The sequence below is a fragment of the Sturnira hondurensis genome, unplaced genomic scaffold (assembly GCF_014824575.4).
Source record: "Sturnira hondurensis isolate 20B ecotype Veracruz unplaced genomic scaffold, ASM1482457v3 Scaffold0004068, whole genome shotgun sequence".
Lineage (NCBI taxonomy): Eukaryota > Metazoa > Chordata > Mammalia > Chiroptera > Phyllostomidae > Sturnira > Sturnira hondurensis.
The window spans coordinates 6,058,969-6,081,605 of NW_028076699.1; the positions used below are offsets into that span (position 1 = coordinate 6,058,969).

The 22,637-nt window shown below is 37.8% G+C and overlaps 1 protein-coding gene across 11 annotated transcripts in view; it reads left to right on the forward strand.

The window, feature by feature from the left end:
- Positions 1 to 666: 666 nt before the first annotated feature.
- Positions 667 to 22,637, forward strand: part of TUT4 (terminal uridylyl transferase 4) — a 127,250-nt gene continuing 105,279 nt past the window's right edge. For all 11 annotated transcript variants that reach the window (XR_005066024.1, XM_037043266.1, XM_037043274.1 and 8 more), the window contains exon 1: positions 667 to 824. The gene's annotated coding sequence lies outside the window, so the exon portion shown is untranslated. The remainder of the gene's footprint in view (positions 825 to 22,637) is intronic.

Genomic DNA, 22,637 nt, shown 5'->3' on the forward strand with positions numbered 1-22,637 from the left:
GGGCGGTGCGCAGGCCAGGAGCTAGACCTGTGCGGAGAGCTGCGCGCCAGTGCCAGAGACCCCCGCCTCCCTTTGCGCGCCGACTTCCTCGCGCCTCTCCCCAGTGGGGCCCCGGCGGGGCGCCAGACCTACGGACCCTCGCTCATTGGCCCCGCCCCTCCTTGCGAGGCCTTGGTGACTTCCACTCTCCCTTTACTTTAGAGAGCCCTGCCCCCTCCTCGTGGGCTAAAGACTGTTCTCCCTTGCCCACTCCTTCCCTCAACGTTGAGTGTGCGTGCACAACCTTCTCACCTCGACTCCTGCCCCATTGTTTCTGGACGCCTCTACCAGCCCCGAACATAGCCCCTCCCCCCATTGGCGTTTACTACCCCATCCGGATTTAACTGGTGTACAGAAGCCCCCAAAACGAAAGGAGGGGGCACCCCTGAACCCTTTCCCCTAAGTGTCTTTTCAAGGATCTCCCCAGCTTCACTCTTCTATCCCACCCCGCGGTAGGACTCCATTCAGGGTTCATTCTCTCTGTCTCACTCGCTCTCTCTTCCCTCCCCCATTCCCCCTCGCTCTTCATCTATAGCCCCCTCCTTACCGGGTCCACCTCTTTCTCTCCCTTTCCCTCCTCCCCCTCCCCCCCTTCACTCCCCTCCCCCCCACAATGCAGTTCGCGGCGCGGCGGACATGGCGGTGGAGTCCTGAGCTCGTCGTGTCCTGGCCTCCAGTGGCGGCAGCGGCGGCGACAGCGGCAGGGACGGCAGCCGCAGCAGGAGGCGGAGGCGGAGCGGGAGCCATTGAGATGAGGAGGCGCCGCGCGCGCCTGTAGCTCGCAGGTACGGAGGTTCCGGCCGCGGTGAAGCACCCAGCGCCAAGGGGGTGTGCTCGGCGAAGGCCGGGCCACCCCCTATTCACCCTCAGGTGCCGCGCCTCGCAGGTGTCCGTGGGCCAGCCGGAGTGTGTCTCAGCCGCTCCCTTTGGGCCTGACACTTCTTTTCTTTGCAGGAGGGGGCTTCGGGTATCCAGCGGAAGGCAGGGATGAAGGGAGGTAGGGGCGGCGGCCTGGGCGGCCTGAGCGGCCTGAGCAGGACATTGGGGCGCTTAAGGGCCAAACTCCGCTGAGAGGCTGGGGCTCTCCGAAACCTGTAGACCTGGGAGGTGGATTTTGAATTGATGGAACTGGCGTGAGCTTTCTGTTGGATTCAGTACGATTCCCTGTCTTGTGTGCCTTTTCTTTCACTCCCTGCTTAGTTATAGATGTACATATATAACAAATATACAGGCGCATATAATACATCATAAATATTTTCTCTGGGCTTGCCCCTGTTGGAGAAGGCAGAAGTGTATGTGGGTTTCATTTCTTGCTCGCCCGCCTTCTCTCTCCCCGCCCCCCCAGTGGAATGGTGGTAATGAACGCTTTTGACGTGGGAAACTGTGAGATTCTTATTTGTAAACAGTCCTCGCCGAGTATGTTGCATGCCTCCATGAGAGGTTTCAGGTCCTTTGGGTATCCGGATTGCAAAGAATGAGGTATTTAAATCCGAAAGAAGCACATTAACGGGACTTCAGGTCGTGCCTGAATGGGATGAATTACTGTTATTTTAACAACGTTGATTAAACATTTTCTTTTCAGATTTTTATAAAATCTTTAATCAGATGAATTATGTACCTTGCAAAAGATCTTAGTTTCTGAATACCATGTTTCTTCATTGTCATTCAAATATTTTGATGTTCCACTCCTTTTGTAATCTTTTTAGTGTCCAGAAACGCAGTTCGAATTGTGTATTGTTGGCATCCAGTAATTAATTAGCTGGAATGGATCAGATTACCTTTTGTTTCCAAAGATTACCGCCCCCCTCCCCACCGCTGGAGTCTTCTAGTAGTGAAATGTGTAATACTTGGTGAAACATAACATATCCTGTTTTTTTAAAGTAATGAGAACTATTAGGTAATAAAATTAGACAATACCAATTGGATATGATTTAGAGAGAATGCCATACCAGTGTGGTGAATTGTGTTTTTTTTTTTAAGTTGACTTTTTTTTTAGTTAGTATCAGTCAGTATGTTCTGAATTTAAGTCAGTTGTATGGCGAAATTTTCTTTAGGCCCAGAACCCCTTGTATGTCTCCTTAGATATTGCTGCACTACACTCATTCCAGTGCTGATTAGCCACAACTTGTAAAATTATGAAATATTGATTCATTTAGAAAGCTGTGCTTAAGATAATGACTTCACTAGTGTTTAGTGTGCTGTAATGTTTAATAAAAGAAATTTAACGAGTGCTTCTTAAAAACCATATAACTTGAGGAAAATAAGAATTTTAAGTCATTCACACTTTAAAAATATTTACTATAAACAAAAGAAAGTTGTTTTTTTAAAAAAGCACATCCAGATAAATTTTCCTGCTGCTAGAAATTATTCATTTGATTAGTGTGGCAAAGGGAAAAAAGCTTCCTTGAAATAATACAGTAGCAGAAGTGAAAGTTACTGACATTTAATATTTTAAATCTAGCAAATATCTGAATACCTAATACAAAAAGAAAATGAAAATCTTTTCATTGTCCTAGGTCAAGTTGTTAGTATACAGATAAATTGAGATGTTCAATTTTGTAAATCCTAAATCACACCTTGAATTACATTTATTTTTAGATAATTTAGCTGGAAGAGTTTAGTGTTCACATAATTTTAGATCTTTTAAAATATTAAAAAATTTATTATTGTAATTATAAGTATCTCTGATTAATAAAAGAGTGTTTAAAGAGAATTTTTACTCTTAGATCTATTTTAGTAAGAATAATTAGAGAATCTTTTCTGACCTCAAAGTTAACCTTGACATGCATAATAAACACCATTAATTATGTTGTGTTTTTTGTAGAATGTCAAATCAGGATCTGTGGGTAGAGAAAGGTGTTTGAATTTATTTTCTACAGAGTTTCTGGTTTCAGAGAACCATTAAGCAAGATTTACCATTAAGTTTTGTTTATTCTTAAAAAAATCAGATCAGTTTGATATAACAATTCAGTGAGTTGTATTACTTTCTAAACTACAAGTGCTTGAATTTGTAATATCATGTTATGAAATTCAAATAAAGTCATTACTGTAGATAGAATTATGTTCTAAAAAAGAATAGTTCTGGAAGGACCTGAAACAGGGGAAAAGGACACTGTAATGTAAGCTGGAATGTAGGCATTTTCTTCTTAATTTTAGGCAAATTAGCACTTTTTTACACTAAACTAAGTTTTAATTTTAGAATCCTAGATAATTGTGTACTTTGGGAAAATATTTTAAAACCATCATGTCTTCAAGTCTTTCTAAAAGACTCCCCCAAAAAGAAAAGGTATATAAATGCAAAGATGAACAGCTTAGATTTTTTTCCCTCTTGAGAGATTTAATTTGTGATGTTACAGTTTCCATATTATTTTCATATCAAATGATTTCATTGGGTGTCCATAATTATCCTGTGAGTTAAAGAGGGAGAGAAAAGGGAACTAACATTTCTTTGAATGTCTGTTTTGTTCTAGGTATTGTGTATTTTTTTTCACTTGTTCAATGTAAAAGTCCTATGAAACCTGTTTTGTAAATGATGAATTCTGACTCAGAGGTTAAGTAATTTGCTAAAGATCATAGAGTTCAAAGATTCAAAGCAGCTCTGTGCTCCTGCTGTTATATAGACCATGTTGCTTCTCTGATGTATCAAGTATTCTCTTAATTTTATAGGAGAGACTGCTTAATGTGGCTCATTTATTCATCATTTAGTCATTCATTTCATCAAATATTTGCATTTCCTTTGTACTCCGTGTTAGGTGCAGCTAGGTTTTAGAGGTAAAGAATTATTGAAGACAATCTCTCAGGGAACTCAGTCTCTATATAATATATGTAAATTACAACACTCTAGATCAACAATATTCAACCTTTTTCATCTTATGGCGCATATAAGCTAATTACCAAAATTCTGTGGTACACCAACAATATTTTTTGCCAGTCTGACAAAAAATAGGTATAATTTTGATTCATTCACACCTGATGGCTATTGTTGTATTGTTATTTTTTTAGTTTTATAATCTGGGGGAAAAGAGGTCCATGCCCCTGACTAAATAGTGAGGTATTGCAGGTTTGTTTTTGTTTTTGAAGATTTTATTTATTTATTTTAGGGAGCAGGAAAGGGAGGGAGAGAAACTTTTTTTAAGAGTTTTTATATACTTATCTTTAGAGGGGAAGAGAAGGAGAGAAGGAGAAAAATATCAATGTATAGTTGCCTCTCATGCGTCCCCTGCTGGGAACTGCCCTGCAACCCAGGCATGTGCCCTGACCAGGAATCAAACTGGTGACCTTTCCCTTTGTGGGAGGTGCCCAACAAACTGAGCCACACTGGCCAGGGCAAGAATTTTAAAAATTCTTGAAGCACCCACATGTGCCTGCTGTCACTCACTGGTTGATGCCCTAGATTATGGGAATTCAGAGGGAAGAAGCTGCCTTTTGAAGGATAGATAGGAGTTTGCTAGGTAGAGAAGGGGATAGACTGACTGTAGGTTGTTCCCAGTGGTAAGAAATAAAACGCAAAGATAAGTTGTGTTGAGGCTTGTTGTGTAGGAAAAAGGGAGAAATTCAGGGTATTAGGAATTGAAGATTTATGGATAGAGCAGTGAGAGGCATGGTTGGAAGTAACAGATTGTGAAAGTTACTGTGTATGTTAAATTAAGGCATTTGGCTTTTTATCTTATAAATTGAGATCACTAAGTGAGATAGATAGTGGTCGGGCTGTGATCAGAGGTCTGTATTCTGACTCCTACTCGAGTATTTCTTTCTCTTTGTTTTCCTTACCAACAAGATTTTACCTGTTTTCAGTGGATAGTCAGGCCATCTTTTCCATGCCACTCTCCTCTCTTTTCTGTATTCCAGACTGGTTTTCTTTGAGAATTCTGCCATCCAAATCTCTTTGTGTAAGGATTTTTAATATATTAGAAGGTTCTTTTCAGATAAAAGTACCTTTGGGAGAAATCACCTTGTTGGCATTACTCAGGAAGTTTTTTCTCTCCTCTGTCTGGGTTAGTTGACTACTTTCTAGTATAACATTAGAAAGCAATAGGATAAGGCATTGGGGAGTGTGGGCTGGAAAGGAGAAACATTCGTGCAAGCTCAGTGTTCTTCAGGAAACTTGAGGGAGGTCCTGATCTTTACACAAAGTAACCTGTACTTTCAGAAAGAAATAGGTATGTTTGTAAGCACACAGTAATTTGGTAGTTTTGAGTGGGTATTTGATTTACAATGCCAATAGACAATTTTCTGCATAGTTACTCTGTGATCATTTCTTTCTAAAGATCTTAGAAGCATTAGGTCAGTCCTCAACAACTTTCTTTATGTTAACATCATTTATAGGTAAGGAAAGTAGGTGCAGAAGGGTTAATTAAGTACCTTGGACAAGATCTCAAAGCTGGTTTGATGCAGAGTTAGGATTTGAACTCCAGGTGTCTGAGTCTAGAATCAGAGCTCTTAACCACTATACTCTGTTGCATCTCAATTTTAGGTTGTCAAACCTTAGTGTGCAGAGGGTGTTAAATTCAGTATAATCACATAGATTGTCAAAAAATATTTTGTAAGAACCTAAAGTATGACTTGTGAATAATAATTAAATCTGATTGCACTCAGTCTGAGCTATATACTGTACTCCATTTAAGCTCATTCTTGTCCATTTCTCTTGAATATATATACCCTGGAGTGGAAGTGCTGTGTGTTTTGATATATTTATGTTTTCCCTTATGAGAACCTGCCAAACTGTTTTTCAGGAGGCTGTACCAATTTCTGTTCCCACTAGTAAGTTATGAAGGTCTTGATTTTTCTACATCCTTACCAACACTTGTTATTATTCATCTTTTAAATTATAGCCTTCCTAGCAGGTGGAGTGGTATGTCATTGTGGTTTTGATTTGCATTTCCCTGATGACTAATGATTTTGAACACCTCTTCATATGCCTGTTGGCTATTTGTGTATCTTATTTGGAGGCATGTTTATTTACCATCCTTTGCCTACTTAAAATTTGGGTTTTCTTGTAGGAATTCTTTATATATTTTGGATAGTAGATCCTTATTATGTATATGATTTGCCAAATTGTCCTGTTATGGGGGCTATTTTAACTTTTTAATTAAAAATGTAAAATATTACCATTTTAAACCAATTTAAGTGTACTTCAGTGACATTAGGTGCATTCATATTGTACAACCATCACCACCACCCATCTTCAGAACTTTTTTCATTTTCCCAGCCAGAACTTTCTACCCATCAAGTAGTAACTCCCCATTTCCTTTTCCCTCCAACTCCTAGAAACCAATGTCTACTTTCTGTCTTCATGAATTTGACTAAGTATAATTAGAGTAATATAATACCTGTCCTTTTCTGGCTTATTCCATTTCAATGTCTTCAAGGTTCTTCTGTATTGTAGCATGTGCCAGAATCTTCTTTCTTTTTAAGGCTAATAATACTCTTGTTATACTTATGCATCACACTTTTTTATCCATTCATCTGTTGATAAACACTTGTGTTGTTTCCACTTGCTGGCCCTTGTGAATAAGACTGCTGTGGATATGGGCATATAAATAACCTGTTCAAGTCCATTCTTTCAGTTCTTTGGGTATATCCCCATAAGTGGAATTGCTGGATCACATGGGTATATCTACATTAAATTTTTTTAGGAACTGCTATATTGTTCTTTTCATTTTCTTTAGTATGCTTTTGAAGTGCCTAAGCTTTCAATTTTGATAAAGTCCAATTTAGCTGTTTTGGTTTTGGTTGACAGTGCTTTGGGAGTCATAACTAAGAAATCATTGCCTAATCCAAGATTACAAGGATTTACACCTATGTTTCCTTGTAACAATTTTATAGTTTTAGCTTTTAATTTAGTTCTTTGATCCATTTGAGCTTATTTTTGTATGTGGTGTGAGGGAGAGGTCCAACTTCAGTCTGTTGCATGAGGCTATCCATTTGTCTGTCCTAGCACCATTTCTTGACAAGACTATTCTTTCCCTTGTTGAATGATTTTTGCATCCTTGTTGAGAATCAGTTGACCGTAAATGTCGTTGTTTATTTCTGGATTCTCAATTGGTTCTAGATTTTCCATTGATCTCTTTGTATAGCCTTAGGTAAGTACCATCCAGTCATGTTTACTATAGCTTTGTAGTAAGTTTTAAATCCTGAAGTGTGAATCTTCAGTTTTGTTCTTTTTCAAGATTGTTTTGGCTAGAGTCCGTTCCAATTTGATATAAGTTTTAGGATCAATTTGTCAGTTTCTGTCAAAAAAGAAGAGGGGGAGCCAGAGTTTTGAAAGAAATTGTGATCAGTTTGGGGAGTACCATCATCTTAATATCAAGTTTCTTAGTTCATGAATATGAGATATTTTTCTATTTACTTTCATTTCCTTTAACTTGTGAGGGAAACCTCGTCTTGTGGAGTCCTCCTGGTCGCAGATGAAATGAGTTTGGCCTGGACACAATCTGTTGGGGGCCAGGGGCCGGTTAGGGACTGGTGATCCCTTCTAGTGGAGAATGCCTCCAACCCTTGCTCCAAACAGCTTTTATTGAGATGGTATGCTTATTGAGATGGTATGCACAGGGCTATACAGCATGGATGCATAGCTTATCCATCAATGTCAAAAGGCTATAGTTTGACAGAAAAACTATAGTTTTTCTATAGTTTACAGAAAACATATTATCTATAGATAACAATGGAAGGAACAAAGAGATCTGCCTCAGGCCAGAGTCTGTTAGACATGCTGATGCCAGATGGTGGTTAAGGCCAGATGATTGTTAAGGCATGGATCATGAATTCAGGAATTTACTCCCCTATGTTTTGAACTTAAACATCCAGTTTATACCAACAGGACTATACAAAGCAAAGCAAACGTAAAAGGGTACAATGCATTCTTCAGGCCTGATTGCCCATGGGATGCCTTGACTAGCATTGGGTCATGCCTGCCTCCTGCATTCCTGGTTTTCTGGTCAAGTCTTACAAGCCTCTTTCAAGGCCTTGCTTGTGCAGGGCTACCGTCTCCAATACCACAACAAAGTTGACCTTCACCTATTTGTTAACAATGTTTCGTAATTTTCAGTGTACAAATCTTATATTTTTGTTAAATTTATTCCTAAGTATTTTATTTGTTGATGCTATTATAAATGGAATTATTTTCTTAATTTCTTTTTTGGTATTTCTAGTATATAGAAATATAACTATTTTTGATATCGATCTGGGATAGTAACCTTGCTGGACTCATTTATTGGCTCTACTATTTTTCGTGGATTCTTTAGGATTTTCTATGTAGTATTGACATCATCTGCAAAAGTTTTACTTCTTCTTTCCCAGTCTGGATGCTTTGTATTTCCTTTTCTTGTCTAATTTCCCTGGTTAGTATAATGTTGAATAGAAGTAAAAACAGCAAACATCTTTGTCTTGTTTCTGCTCTTAGAGGAGAACACATTTAGTCTTCCACTATTAAGTATGATGTCACCTGTGGGTTTTTCTTAGATGTCTTTTGTCAGATTGAGAACATTTTTTTTCTATTTCTAGTTTGTTGAGGTTTTTTTTTAATCATAAAGGGGTGTTAGATTTTATCAAATGCTTTTTTTTTTGGTCTATTGGGATGGCTATGTGACTTTTTTTCCCTGTTTATATGGTGTGTTACATCAATTGATTTTCTTATATTGAACCAACTTTGCATTCCTGGAATAGATACCCCTTGTTCCCGGCTTCCAATCCTTTTGTTGCTGGATTTGATTTATTTGTATTATTTTGTTGAGGATTTTTAAAAAAGATTTTATTCATTTATTTTTAGAGGGGAAGGGAAGGAGAGAGGGAGAGAAATATCAATGTATGGTTGTCTCTCATGTCCCCTGATGGGAACTGGCCTGCAGCCCAGGCATGTTCCCTGACTGGGAATCAAACCGCAATCGTCTGGTTCGCAGGCCTGCGCTCAATCTACTGAGCTACTCCAGCCAGGGCTGTTGAGGATTTTTTACATGTTTTTGTAACAGACGTTGGTCTATAGTTTTTTGTGATGTCTTTGTCTGGTTTTGGTGGTAGGGTAGTACTGACCTCATAGAATGAGTTAATAATATATTCTTGTATTTCAAAATTTCTGTTTTAAAATCTAATGATATAAATATCAATATCTATAAACCACAAAAAAAGTTTTTTCAACTTTTGGTAACTTTTAATAGAATAAATAGATCCTGAGATGAGTAAGTTTGAGAACCACTGGTTTAGACTAATGGAGCAAAAATTGGGAGTCTTGTTTCTTGTTAGGCATAAACCACTCTCATTTGTGTCATTTTAGACAAGTCATAAACTCAGTGCCTAATTAATGTGTAAAATGGAAACAGGACAAGACTGTGTTAACTTTGCAGATGCATGAAGATAATGAATGCACATACTAGACATATATTAGCTGATAGTATATCATCAAAACATTTTTTAAAATTTTATATACCTGTAATTGTATTGAAAATACCATTGTGTGGTAAACTTTTTTTCATTATTTCTACATATTTTTATTGCAAAAAAATTTTAAAACAGTATTTATAAAAGCTTTGGGACTTTATGTAGGAGCTTGTGGTATTATGTGACAGTGTTTGAATTATGTCATACAAATAAAAATTTGTTAGTTTGTGTTTAGAACTTGTGCTTAAGCTTTCTGTGATAGTACCAGTTTTAAACCAGTGATTTTCAATATATGAGAGTTTTATATTTCCTTAGGAAGGCATTTCATAATCACTTTGGAAAGCTTTATAAACCACTCACAGTTATCCCCCACCCCCACCCCATTCTTGTGTTTCTATTTGTTTTTGTTGGGAATGTATCCTATTTTTCAGATTCATTAAAACAGAAAAAAGATTGAGAACCATTATTCTAAATCCTCTCAGGGATGTAGCTATTCTTTTCTAAAATTATTCTTCCTTTGAGACTGATGCCTGCTGGCTATATTTCTTATCCTATTTTGTCATTTCAGTCTAGTAATCTCCAGGTCACTCCCCTGTATTCACTGATCCCTTGGTGTAATTCTTCACATCATATTGGGCAATTGAAAGCATAACACTTGAAGGCCATTTAGCACCTTAACTTTATTTTTCCTTAATTTCTGTGTTCCAGTGGTATTCACCTTTACTTTTCTTGATACACCTACGGTTCAAAACCAGTTCTATTTCTGACCAAAATCTCCTAAATATCTCTATGTTCATTTTTTCTTATTTCTTTAGTTTTATGATCTATTCCTAATCTCTCTGTATGTAGTGTCTTTTTGGCTTTATCCTTCTCCCAACTGGTACCATTACCGTTGTGCTTCCTTATCCTGTTGAAATATTCATTCTGTCATTCCCCTACCCAGTATGAATTGAAATATTTGCAAATAGTATAAACTAGTAGACTGGAGTTTTATATGTTTAGTTAGTTCCTTATCACAGCCTGGCAGTGTTACAGATTTCTTTCCTGTCCTTCACATGTGCTGTTTTACCTCTGTCTTAAGTCCTCTGCTGCCCTCTGCTTTTCTTACTTGGTCCTGGCCTTCTGTTTCATGGAACTGTATTATAAAATTTCTGTTTCTTGTAGTTCTTTGAGATACGTACTGATAGGTGGTCCTGGCAAAAGAGGCTTCTTTAGTCAATTTTATCTCTTAGGTTTACCATGCTTATTAGCATATTGAAGAGTATGAAAGGTCTTTCTGGAAAGAAACCCATTTAACTTTAAAACAGTCTCACCCCCTCCCCAGCCTCACCTAAATAGCTTGTGATAAGGTCCCTAATAGCCTTCTAATGCTTTCTACTATTACTGATAATTACTATTATTTACTTTACTGACTCGTCCTTTTCCTCACCACTCTGTCTTCCTGCTTTGCTAAGGTTAACCTAAAACAGAAAGTGTGCCATGGTTCTGCTTAATAAACAAATGTATGGCATTTCTTTCCTAAAGTCTTAAATTCTACTTGGTATACAAATGTGAACACCATTTCACATTCCCAGTTCATCTGCTGTATTCATCATTATGCATGCTATTTTATGGTCCTGAAAACTTTTCAGTTTTATAAATACATTTTGTTTAAATTACATACAAGTCTTTATCTGTTAGAACTATTCATTCTCCCTCTCCCAAGAGGGACATTCTTTCTTAGCCCAACTGTTATTTCTGTGATAAACTTTCCTTAGTTTCTTTCCTCAGGGTTTCCTTAGAATGTGTCACATAAAATTGTCAACAAAATTATTTGTTTAAATCATTATCTCTCCTTTTAAACATGAGCCCATATTTATTTTCATATCCCCAACTTTTAACCCAGCACCTTATATGTGAATGTTGACAAATAATTTTTGTTAAAATTTTAATAGGAGGAAAAGAGTGCCATTAAGTTATTATTAAAATACAAAGTTACCAAAATATATAAAGTTGTAAGTTACTAAAATCTGTTACACTCGTTTATTTACTTTTTAATATCATTCTAAATAATTAAAAATTTCAAATTATTAAGCATGAATTTTACTGCTCATCTTTATATTGTGTAATGTCAGTTTTAAATGCAAATATAAGAGTATGTAACACTTATGTTGAATTGCTGGTATTTTATACCTTGTACATACATATTTTATTCTTACCAGAATAGCGGTGACACTGCAACTGTTTTTCTTTCACCTTTTTTTAAAAAGAATTAATTAATTGATTGATTAATTTATTTTTTATTTTTTTAAAATATATTTTATTGATTATACCATTACAGTTGTTCTATTTCCCCCCTTCATTCCCCTCCACCCGCACACTCCCTCCCCCACTATTCTCCCCCCCTTAGTTTATAACCACGTGTCTCAATTTCTTTAGGTTCTATATTTCCCCCACTATTCTCACCCTTCCCCCTATCTATTTTCTACCTATCATCTATGCTATTTTCTGTGCCTTCTCCCCTCTTCTCCTCCCACTCCCCTGTTGCTAACCCTCCATGCGTTCTTCATTTCTATGGTTCCACTCCTGATCTAGCTGTCCTCTTGGTTTGCTTTTGTTTTAGGTGAGGTTGTTAGTAACTGTGTGTTTGCTGTCCTTTCACTGTTCCTATTTTTTATCATCTCTTTCTTATATAAGTCCCTTTAGCATTTCATATAAGGGCTTGGTGATGATGAACTCCTTGAACTTGACATTACCTGAGAAGCACTTTATCTGTCCTTCCATTCTAAATGAAAGTTTTGCTGGATAAAGCAATGTTGGCTGTTGGTGTTTAGATTTCATGACTTGGAATACTTCTTTCCAGCCCCTTCTTGCCTGTAAGGTCCCCTTTGAGAAATCCGCTGACAGTCTGATGGGTACTCCTTTGTAGGTGACTGTCCCCTTATTTCTTGCTGCTTCTAGGATTCTCTCCTTCATTTTAGTCTTGGCTAATGTAATTATGATGTGCCTTGGTGTGTTCCTTCTTGGGTCCAACTTCTTTGGCACTCTCTGAGCTTCCTGGATTTCCTGGAAGTCTATTTCCTTTGCCAGACTGGGGAAGTTCTCCTTTATTATTTGTTCAAATAAGTGTTCCACTCGTGGCTGTTTCTTTCCCCCTTCTGGTACCCCTATAATCCGGATGTTGGAACGTTTAAAGATGTCCTGGAGGTTCCTAAGCCTCTCCTCATTTTTTTGAATTCTCACTTCTTCATTCCTTTCTGGTCAGATGTTTCGTTCTTCCTTCTGGTCCATTCCATTGATTTGAGTCCCAGTTTCCTTTCCATCGCTATTGGTTTCCTGGACATCTCCCTTCATTTCAATTAGTTTAGCCTTCATATGTTCCTCCAATTTGTGACTGTACTCTACCAATTCTGTGAGCATCCTGATAAATAGTGTCTTAAATTGGGCTTCTGAGAGGCTGGCAATCTGTTGGTCGCTTAGAGTTATTGGCTCTGGGACTTTGAGTTCTTGCACCATCTTTTGGGTTGTTCGTGCCTGTTAAGTAGCAGGATCGGAGCCCTAGGTTTTCACCAGAGCAGGGCAACTCAGTCCCTGGGTTGTGACGCTGTATGTGGGGGCGGGGTCAAAGAGGGATAATGGCTCCCTCTGCCGCCTGCTGCCGTGACCCCCACCGGCACCGCAGCCACCACTGTCACCAGGCCCACGTGTTTCGTTCCACTGCACTCGAGTGTGCCACCACTGTCAGCCCTCCACCACTGGGTTCGCCCCCTGGGGCCTGCGTGGTCCGTCTCACTGCGCGCGAATGTGCGACCTTGGTCAGTCTGTTCCGCACCGCGACTAGTTCTGGGCTGCCTGCGCTCCTAGGTCTGTCCTGCCCGACCCAGCTCTGCTGCTGGCTCCACCTCTTACCGTCCTCGTTGAACAGTTTGTAGCTGTTGGACTTCCGTATAATTCCGTTTTCTGGTCTCTGGGTGTGTGTTAGTTCTCCAAAACTTTTGTTGTATCCAAACTTGGTTGTGGGAGAAGGCACAGTGTTTCCACCTATGCCTCCATCTTGGTGGAAGTCTGATTGATTAATTTAGAGAAAGAGGGAAAGGGAGAGAGAAAGGGAGAGATACATCAATGTGTGGTTGCCTCTGCCGTGCCCCCTGCTGGGGAACTGGCATGTGCTCTGGCTGGTAATCAAGAGGTAACTCTGGTTCACAGGCAGGCACTCAGTCCACTAAGCAGTACCATGCAGGGCTATTTCAACACCTTCTACCTTTGACTTTGGCAGGACTGAAAGGAAAAGAAACTATCTTGCTCTGTTTCCCTTTCCTTCTCTGTCATCACTTGGAGCACAAGGGGTTGGTTAATACCAAGGAATTAATACGAGCAAGAAAAGCTACGGTACATTTTTTTCATCATTTATGCTTCTTAGGATAGCATTGCCTTTCTTTTCTGTTTGAAATAGGTTCTGATTCAAACAGAAAATAATGGCTTCTTGGGCTTTCTTTTTCCCTGCTTGCTTAGTTGTAGACAACATTCTTACCTTATACTCACTTTGAGTCTGGCTTAATTCCTGCACAGCATGGATCCACTAGAAATCTGTACTTAATGGGTTATCACCAAAGCTATGTGAGAATGAAGTGGAAAGGAATGGCTGACATGCAGTTTAAATGTATCCTCTCTGTTCACATGCATGTTGCATTGTTCCATGAGACTTCATTGCAAAACACAAATTTAAAGATAAAATTAAGAATCTCAAGATGGTGACAGCAGAGCTTTAAATCAAGCACAGGGTCTTTCTGAATATGGAGCCCTGTGTGACTGCTCAGATCATGTGTCTATGAAATCAGTCCTGAACAAAGGATTAGAGGGAGATAGTAATATGCGTTGAGACAAGCTATCATAGTTCATCTTGTACTAATGTGGTAAGCGTTGATAGATATTACCTTATTTTGAGGCATTCTGGGTTGTGTTTCCTACTGCCTTGAAGTTAGGTGCAGCAAAGTGACTTGTTTTGGTAAATGAAACGGGAGTAAAGGTGATCAGTGCTATTCCCTCTTCCCATGTTTTGTTAATAGTGGGTGGCAACACAAGATTAAAGGAGTTTGCAATGCTGAGCCAGTGTAGGAAAGTGCCTGAGACAGTAACAGGATTTCGTAGGAGTTGATAAATCAACTTGTGTTGTGATAAGCATGTTATTATACTGTAATGTGACTCATTCTGAGTAAGAGTTTGTGAAATTTCAAAATGAGTGTGGCATAGAAGCACAAACCTTACAGAACCTTAGTGGGTCCTATCACCTATGGGACCTAGTAGGTACCTATCCCCAACAAACAAGTGAATCCACCAGAAACCCATATGATATATCATTATAAGTAAATACCCAGGAGCTGCTTGATAATGAATGAATGAAGAGCTTTCTAGTATATGTTGCGTCACAGAAATCTTTATATAGAGTGTTATTTCTTGATCATTTGTTTATAGGGAAGAGGAGGAAAATGTGGCTTCTGTACTTTGCGAATCCAGATTAATCTTTACATCTCATTAGAAAAAACCCCCAAACAACTGGCAGTCTCAGGCTGTTTAACAAATTGCTTGTGAATAAAGCTAATTTATACTTCCTTTGACCATTGCTATTCAAGATTCTAATGTATATTGGAATGGCCAAAGAAGTTTACCAAATGAACAAAGAGTGAAAAGGCATGAATAACCAAAGGCACTTAGATAATCAGGTTGTCTGTTAGCATCTAGATAATTCAGTTTAGAAACCCAGTTTATTTAAAAAAAACGGTTTAAGAGGGGGAGCAGTTCCACTTGCCTTTGATCATAGAAAATTCTGTCAGTTGATTTACCCATATAAAAAGTTAGGTTTTTTTAAACCTTTAGCTGTTTTAGAGAGTGATTAATATTTAAAATATGAGCTCCATGATACTTTATATAAGCTTAATGCACATTTTGATTAAAATGGTTTTGAATTAAAAATTGCTTATTGAGTTAAAATATACATAATAAAACCTACCTTTTAAATCACATTTTTGTACAACCCAGTGGCTTTAGTACCTTCACAGTGTTGTGTAATCATCATCACTGTCTATCCACAGACAGGTTTTTATCATCTCAAATAGAAACTTTGTACCTATTAATCAATACTCCCCAATCCTCCTGCCCCCACAACCCCTTATAATTTCTGTTCTTTTTTCTGTTTCCATGAATTTGCTTATTCCAGATATCTTATAATTGAATCATAAAATATTTGTCCTTTTGTGACAGCTTATTTCATTTAGCACAGTGTCTTCACGGTTCATTCATGTTGTAGCCTGCACCAGAATTTCCCTTTAATGGCTGAGTATGTGTGCTTGTTTGTATATCCCATTTTATGTATCTGTTGATAGGTAGTTGGCTTGCTTCTACCTTCTGGCTTTTGTGAATAAAATACTCCAGTGAACACGGGAGTACAGATATCTGAAGTCCCTGCTTTTAATTCTTTTGGATATACGCCTAAGAGTAGAATTGGTGGATCATGTGGTAATGCTATGTTTAACTTTTTCAGGAACTGCAGAACTGTTTTTTACAGTGGCTGCATCATTTTATTTCCACCAACAAGTTCATGAGGATTTCAATCTTGCCCCCTTTTCACCAATATTTATTATATTCTTCTTCTTCTTTTTTTCTAATCCTAGTGGATATGAAATAGTATCTTATTGTAGGTTTTTTTTAGATTTTATTTATTTATCTTTAGAGGGGAAAGAGTGGAGAGAGGAAGAGAAATATCAATGTATGGTTGCCTCTTGTGCATCCCCTGCTGGGAACTGGCCTGCAACCCAGGAATGTGCCCTGACTGGGAATCGAAACATGCTCTTCTGGTACGCAGGCCTGTGCTCAATCCACTGAGCTACACCAGCCAGAGCCTTATTGTAGTTTTGATTCCCTAATGAGTACTGTTGGTGAGCATCTTTTCATGTATTTACTGAACATTTCTTTATCTTTGGAGAAATGTGTATTTAAGTCTTTTGCCTATACTTAAAGTGGGTTTTCTGGCTTTTTGTCATTGTATATTCCAGGTACTAAACTCTCATCAGATACGTGATTTTCATATATTTTCTTTTATTCTGTCGATTGTCTATATTTGCTAAACAAAATTTTTAATTTTTAAAAATACCAACATAATTGAATATACTATTAGTTTCAGGTATAGGGCATAAAAATTCAATATTTATATACATTGCAAGATGATCACAATAAGTCATGTTAACATCCATTACCACACATAGTCACAAACTCTTTTTCTTGTAATGAGAAATTTTACTATTTATTCTTAGCAACTTTTAAGTACATAGTACAGTATTACTTAGTCATCACGTTGTACATTACATTCTTAGGTCTTACTTACTGACTGGAAGTTTATACCTTTTGACCATTCCCCACCAACCATGCCTAGCAACCACTAGTTTGTTCTCTGTGAGTTCAGTTTTTGTTTCAAATTCCACATATAAGGGAGATCTTATGCTATTTGTCTTTCTCTGTCTGACATATTTCACTTAGCATAATGCCCTCAGAGTCCATCCATGTTGTTGCAAATGGCAAGGATTTATTTTATTTATGGATTTAATTTATTTTAAAATTTTATTTTATTTTACTTTAAGATTCTATTTTATTTTTAAAGCATATTTTATTGATTATACTATTACAGTTGTCCCATGTTTCCCCTTTATCCCCCTCTGCCTTGTACTCTCCTTTTCTCAAATATCTTTAGAGGGGAAGGGGTGGAGAGAGGGAGAGAAAATGGGCCCCGCCTTAGTTCATGTCCATGGGTTGTACATATCAGTTCTTTGACTTCTCCTTTTCCTATACTGTTCTTAACCTCCCTCTGTCTATTTTGTGCCTGTCAATTATGCATCTTATTCCCTGTGCCTTTCCTCCATTCTCCCCTCTTCTCCTCCCCACTGATAACCCTCCTTTTCTTGTGATCTCCATTTCTGCTATTCTATTCCTGTTCTACTTGTTTGCTTAGTCTTTTGTTTGTTTTTTTAGGTTCAGTTGTTGATAGTTGTGAATTTGTTGTCATTTTACTGTTCATAGTTTTGATCATCTTTTTCTTAAATAAGTCCCTTTAACATTTCATATAATGGCTTGGTGATGACGAACTCCTTTAACTTTAACTTACCTGGGGAGCACCTTATCTGCCCTTCCATTCTGAATGATAGCTTTGCTGGATATAGTAATACTGGGTGCAGATCCTTGCCTTTCATGACTTCGATTACTTCTTTCCAGCCCCTTTTTGCCTGTAAGATTTTCTTTGAGAAATCAGCTGATAGTCTTATGGGAACTCCTTTGTAGGTAACTCTCCTTTTCTCTTGCAGCTTTTAAAATTCTCTCTTTATCTTTTATCTTGAATAACTTAATGATTATGTGCCTTGGTGTGTTCCTCTTTGGGCCCAATTTCTTTGGGGTTCTCTGGGCTTCCTGGACTTCCTGAAAGTCTATTTCCTTTACTAGACTGGGGAAGTTTTCCTTCATTATTTGTTAAAATAAGTTTTCAACTTCTTGCTGCTGTTCTTCTGCTTCTGGTGCATCTATGATTCAGATATTAGAACGTTTATACTTGTCTCAGAGGTTCCTAAGCCTCTCCTCATTTTTTTGGATTCTTGTTTCTTCATTCTGTTCCGGTTGGATGTTTATTTTTTTCTTTTGTTCCACATTGTTGATTTGAGTCCTGGTTTCCTTCCTGTCACAGTTGGTTCCCTGTATATTCTGCTTTATTTCACTTTGGGTAGCCTTCACTTGTTCCTTCTCTTTAAGACCAAGCTCAATCAGTTCTGTGAGCACTCTGATTACCTGTGTTTTGAACTCTGCGTCAGATAGGTTGGCTATTTCCTCATCTCTTAGCTCTTTTTCAGGAGTTTTGAAATGCTATTTCATTCGCGCCATAGTTCTTTGTCTTGGTGCACCTGTTGTGTTGTAGGGGGGCGGGGCCTTAGGTATTCATCCAGGTGAGGCAACCCTCTTTCCTGCATTGTGGCGCTGTCTTTGGGGGAGGGGTCAGAGAAGGAAGAATGCAACTGGTTTGCTCGGCTGTAGCCCCACCTTCCATCAAACTCTGTCCTGTGAGACTGGGAGTTTCTCCTGCCGTAGCAACACCCCTTGGTAGTTTATACCTAGCTTGAGGCTTTAGTTTCCCTTTCAGCCAGCTCTGCTGGCTCAGCGTGGTCTGCAGCTGTTGCCTGCACGATCCTCACCTTGCCGTGTGTCCTCTCCACTCTCCTGCTTGTCAGTCTCCATCCCTCCTACTGGTCTGGTGAATATTTCTTTAACTCCTTGGTTGTTGGGGTTGCATGCAGTTTGATTTTCTGGCAGTTCTGGTTGCTTATTGCTTTTAGATTGATTATTATCTTCCTTTTGGTTGTTCGAGGAAGTGAAGGGTTTCTACCTAGCCTCCATCTTGGCGGGACCCATGTTTTTATAGTGTCCATACCAATGTACAACAGTGTACAAGGGTTCCATTTTCTCCACATCCTTGATAGTACTTAATGTCTTTATTTTTTTTTAAATAACAGCCATTCTAACAGGTGTGAGGTGATATTTCATTGTAGTTTTGATTTGCATTTCCCTGATTATTAGTGATATGGAGCACCTTTTCACATACTTGTTGGCCATCTGTATGTCGTCTTTGGGGAAATGTCTGTTCAGATTCTCTGCCCATATTTTAATCTGCTTTTTCTTTGCTGTTGAGTTTTTTATGTATTTTGGTTACATCTGCTTATCTGATACATGATTTGCAAATATTTCCTGTTATTTTGTAGGTTGCCTTTTCATTTTGTTAATGGTTTTCTTTTCTCTGAACAAACTTCTTAGTTTGATGTAGTACCACTTGTTTATTTTGCTTCTGTTGCCTTTGCTTTTGATGTCAGATCCAAAGTCATTGCCAAGATGGATGTTAAAGAAAATAGCATTAATTTTTAATGAAGTTGATGAACTCTAACTTATTTTCTTTTGTCTGCTTTTGATGTCGTATATAAGAAACTTGCCAAACCCAAGGTCACAAAAATTTATAGTTTCCATATTTCGTGTTTGTATGTAGTTTAGAACATAAGGTATAGTTTTTTTTAAAAATATTTATTTATTTTTAGAGAGAGGAGAGGGGAAGGAGAGAGGGAAACATCAATATGTGGTTGCCTCTCGTGTGCCTCCTACTGCGGGCCCAACCTGGCCTGTAACCCAGGCATGTATCCTGACTGGGAATTCAAACCAGTGATCCTTTGGTTTGTAGACTGGGGCTCAGTCCACTGAGCCACACCAGCCAGGGCAGGTATAGTTTTTGTATAGTCCTTAAATTTAGGTCTTTGATCCTTTTGTTTTTATCTTTCCATTTTGGAAAACATAAGTATATGTAGTCTCTTCTTTCTTATTCAAAATTAACATATAGTATCCTGTTATGTACTGGATTTTGTTGTGTATATTGCGTACTCTTTTACCCAAATTTTTGAGGGGAAACTAAGGGTGTGTGTTATATATGATGGGTGTAATAATCCGTGTATAATGCACACAGAACATGGGTGTGCATTACACAGGAGTGCATTATACATGGTGAAATGTGGTATATTACTATTTTTCACTTAACACTATATCTTTACCTGCACTCCATAGCAAAATAGAGACTTTCTCTATTTTACAGCTGCATAGTAATAATATATTTTATGGTTTTGTGATAGTTTTTTCTACCAGTTCCCTTTTGGTGGTCATTTGAGTTTTTCCACTCATTTGCTTTTACAATTAGTGTTTTACTAATTGTAAACCTTGTCTTATTTGATCCATTTTGAGTTAACTTTTGTAGCTCTTGTAAGATGAAGGTTCAGTTTCATTTTTTGAGGTGGATACTCAGTTTCCCAAGCACTATTTGATGAAAAGACTGCTTCTTCAGTTGAATACTTGTAGCATTTTCGTCAAATCAGGTGACTGAGTATATGAGGGTTTATTTTGGAGCTTTCTATTCCATTGATCTATATGTCCTGTTTTTATGCTAGTACTGTACCGTTTTGATTATTGTAGCTTTGTAGTAAATTTTGAAGTCAAGAGGTGTGAAACTTTCAACTTTCGTTTTCTTTTTCTGGATTGTGTTGGCTATTCAGAGTGCCTTGAAATTTCTTATGAATTTCAGGGTGGGCTTTTCTATTTCTACAAAAGTTGCCATTGTTATTTTGATAGTGGATCTGTCAATCACTTTGGGTATTATTGGCATCTTAATATTGTAAGCAATATAAATTATTGCTTATATAAATTATTGCTTACAATAATAATTATGACTTACATGAAGAGCATAAGTGGGCGAGTACACAGTGGGCTGCAGTTCATGAATTCTTCTCCGTTGCCAGCTTTCTGTGGCTTTGGGAAAGCAGCCTGAACAGTTTTGGGGGCTCTTGAGCTTAATAACAATACTCAGTGGGTTCAGTGATTAATTCTTTTAAGCAAATGATAAATACTGTAAAAGGCATGTCTCCCAGCCTCCATTCCCTTGTGGCTGTAGGATACATGAGCTTTAAATACTCCTCCTTCCCAGCATCTCATTAGCAGTGATCAGAATTTGAAAGGGGAACAGCAAGGAAGAGGTGGGGGGGTAGGCTGGAAGGAATCTATGAACAGGGAATGTTCCATTTATTTAAGTCTTTTTTTTTAAGATTTCATTTTTTATTTTTAGAGAGGGGAAGGGAGGGAGAGAAATACCAATGTGTAGTTTCCCCTCGAGTTCCCCCTACTGGGGGACTGGTTGGCAACCTAGGCCTGTGCCTTGACTGGGAATTGAATCAACCCTTTGATTCACAGGCTGGCACTCAATCCACTGAGCCACACCAACCAGAGCTCATTTATTTAAATCTTTCATTTCTTTCAGTAAACTTTGTAGTTTTCAGTGTACAAATTGTTGTCTCCTTGGATAAATTTATTGTTCAGTATTTAATTCCTTATTTCTTCCTTTCCAATTTTGGATGCCTGTTATTTCTTTTATTTTCCTAATTGCTCTGGCTAGAAGTTCCAGAGCAATAGAACTAGCACAAGCAGAGATCTTTTCTTATTCCTGATTTTAAGGGAAAACTTTTCAGTCTTTTAATAGTGAGTCTGGTTTTATTGATAGTTGTAATCCCTCCCTCCCTTCCTCTCCCTTATTACTAGTACTAGTTAATTTAGTTTTTTTATCATGAAAACATGCTGGGTTTTATCCAATGCTTTTTTCTGCATCAGTTGATGTAACCATGTGTTTTTCTGTTCAGTTTATTGATGTGATATATATCACATTGATTTACTTCATATACTGAAGATAAATCTCTTGGTGATGGTATATAATCTTTTTCATTTCCTGTTGAATTTGGTTTGTGGATATTTTGATGATTTTTGTTTTGCAGGTATATTTATAGTATCTAGGTAATTCTGGCCTATAGAATGGATTAGGGTGTTTCTTCCTTTTCAGTTTTTTTTGGGGAAGAATTTGAGAAGGATTGATGTTAATTCTTTAAATATTGAGTAGACTTCACCATTATAACCTTCTGGTTCTTGGCTTTTTTTGGGAGGGTTGATTAATTCAATATTTTCTGGTTAGAAGTGTATTTGTAGTTTGTGTATTATAGGGATTTATTTGCCCATTGTATCAAAGTTATCCAATTAATGTACAGTGGTTCTTAGTGTTCATTTATTATTCTTTAAAAATCATGTGAAGCTTTCTTTTATCACCATTTTAAAAATGTAGGTAAAATATAAGTTTTCATTTGTCTCAAAGTATTTTCTAATTTCTCCAGTGATTTCTTAGATCCATTGGTTGGTTGTACATTGTTTAATTTTCACATATTTGTGAAATTTTCAGGTTTTTTTTCTGTTATTGGTTTGATTTCTAATTTTCTATTGTAATGAGAAAAGATACTTTGTATGTCTTCAGTCTTTTTAAATTTATTGAGTTGTTTTGTGGCCCAACATAACAGTTCTGGAGAATGTTCCATGTGCATTTGAGAAGAATATGTATTCTGCTTATGATGGTTACATTCTCCTGAATATATATTAGGTATATAGTGTTATTCAAACCTGTGTTTCCTTATTAATTTTGTCTGATTCCTCTATTAATTATTATTATTATTTTTGAAGATTTTATTTATTTATTTTTAGAGAGGGGAAGGGAGGGAGAAAGAAAAAGGGAGAGAAACATTAATGTGTGGTTGCCTCTCATGTGCCCCCCACTGGGGACCTGGCCCAGTACCCAGGTGTGTTCCCTGACTGAGAAT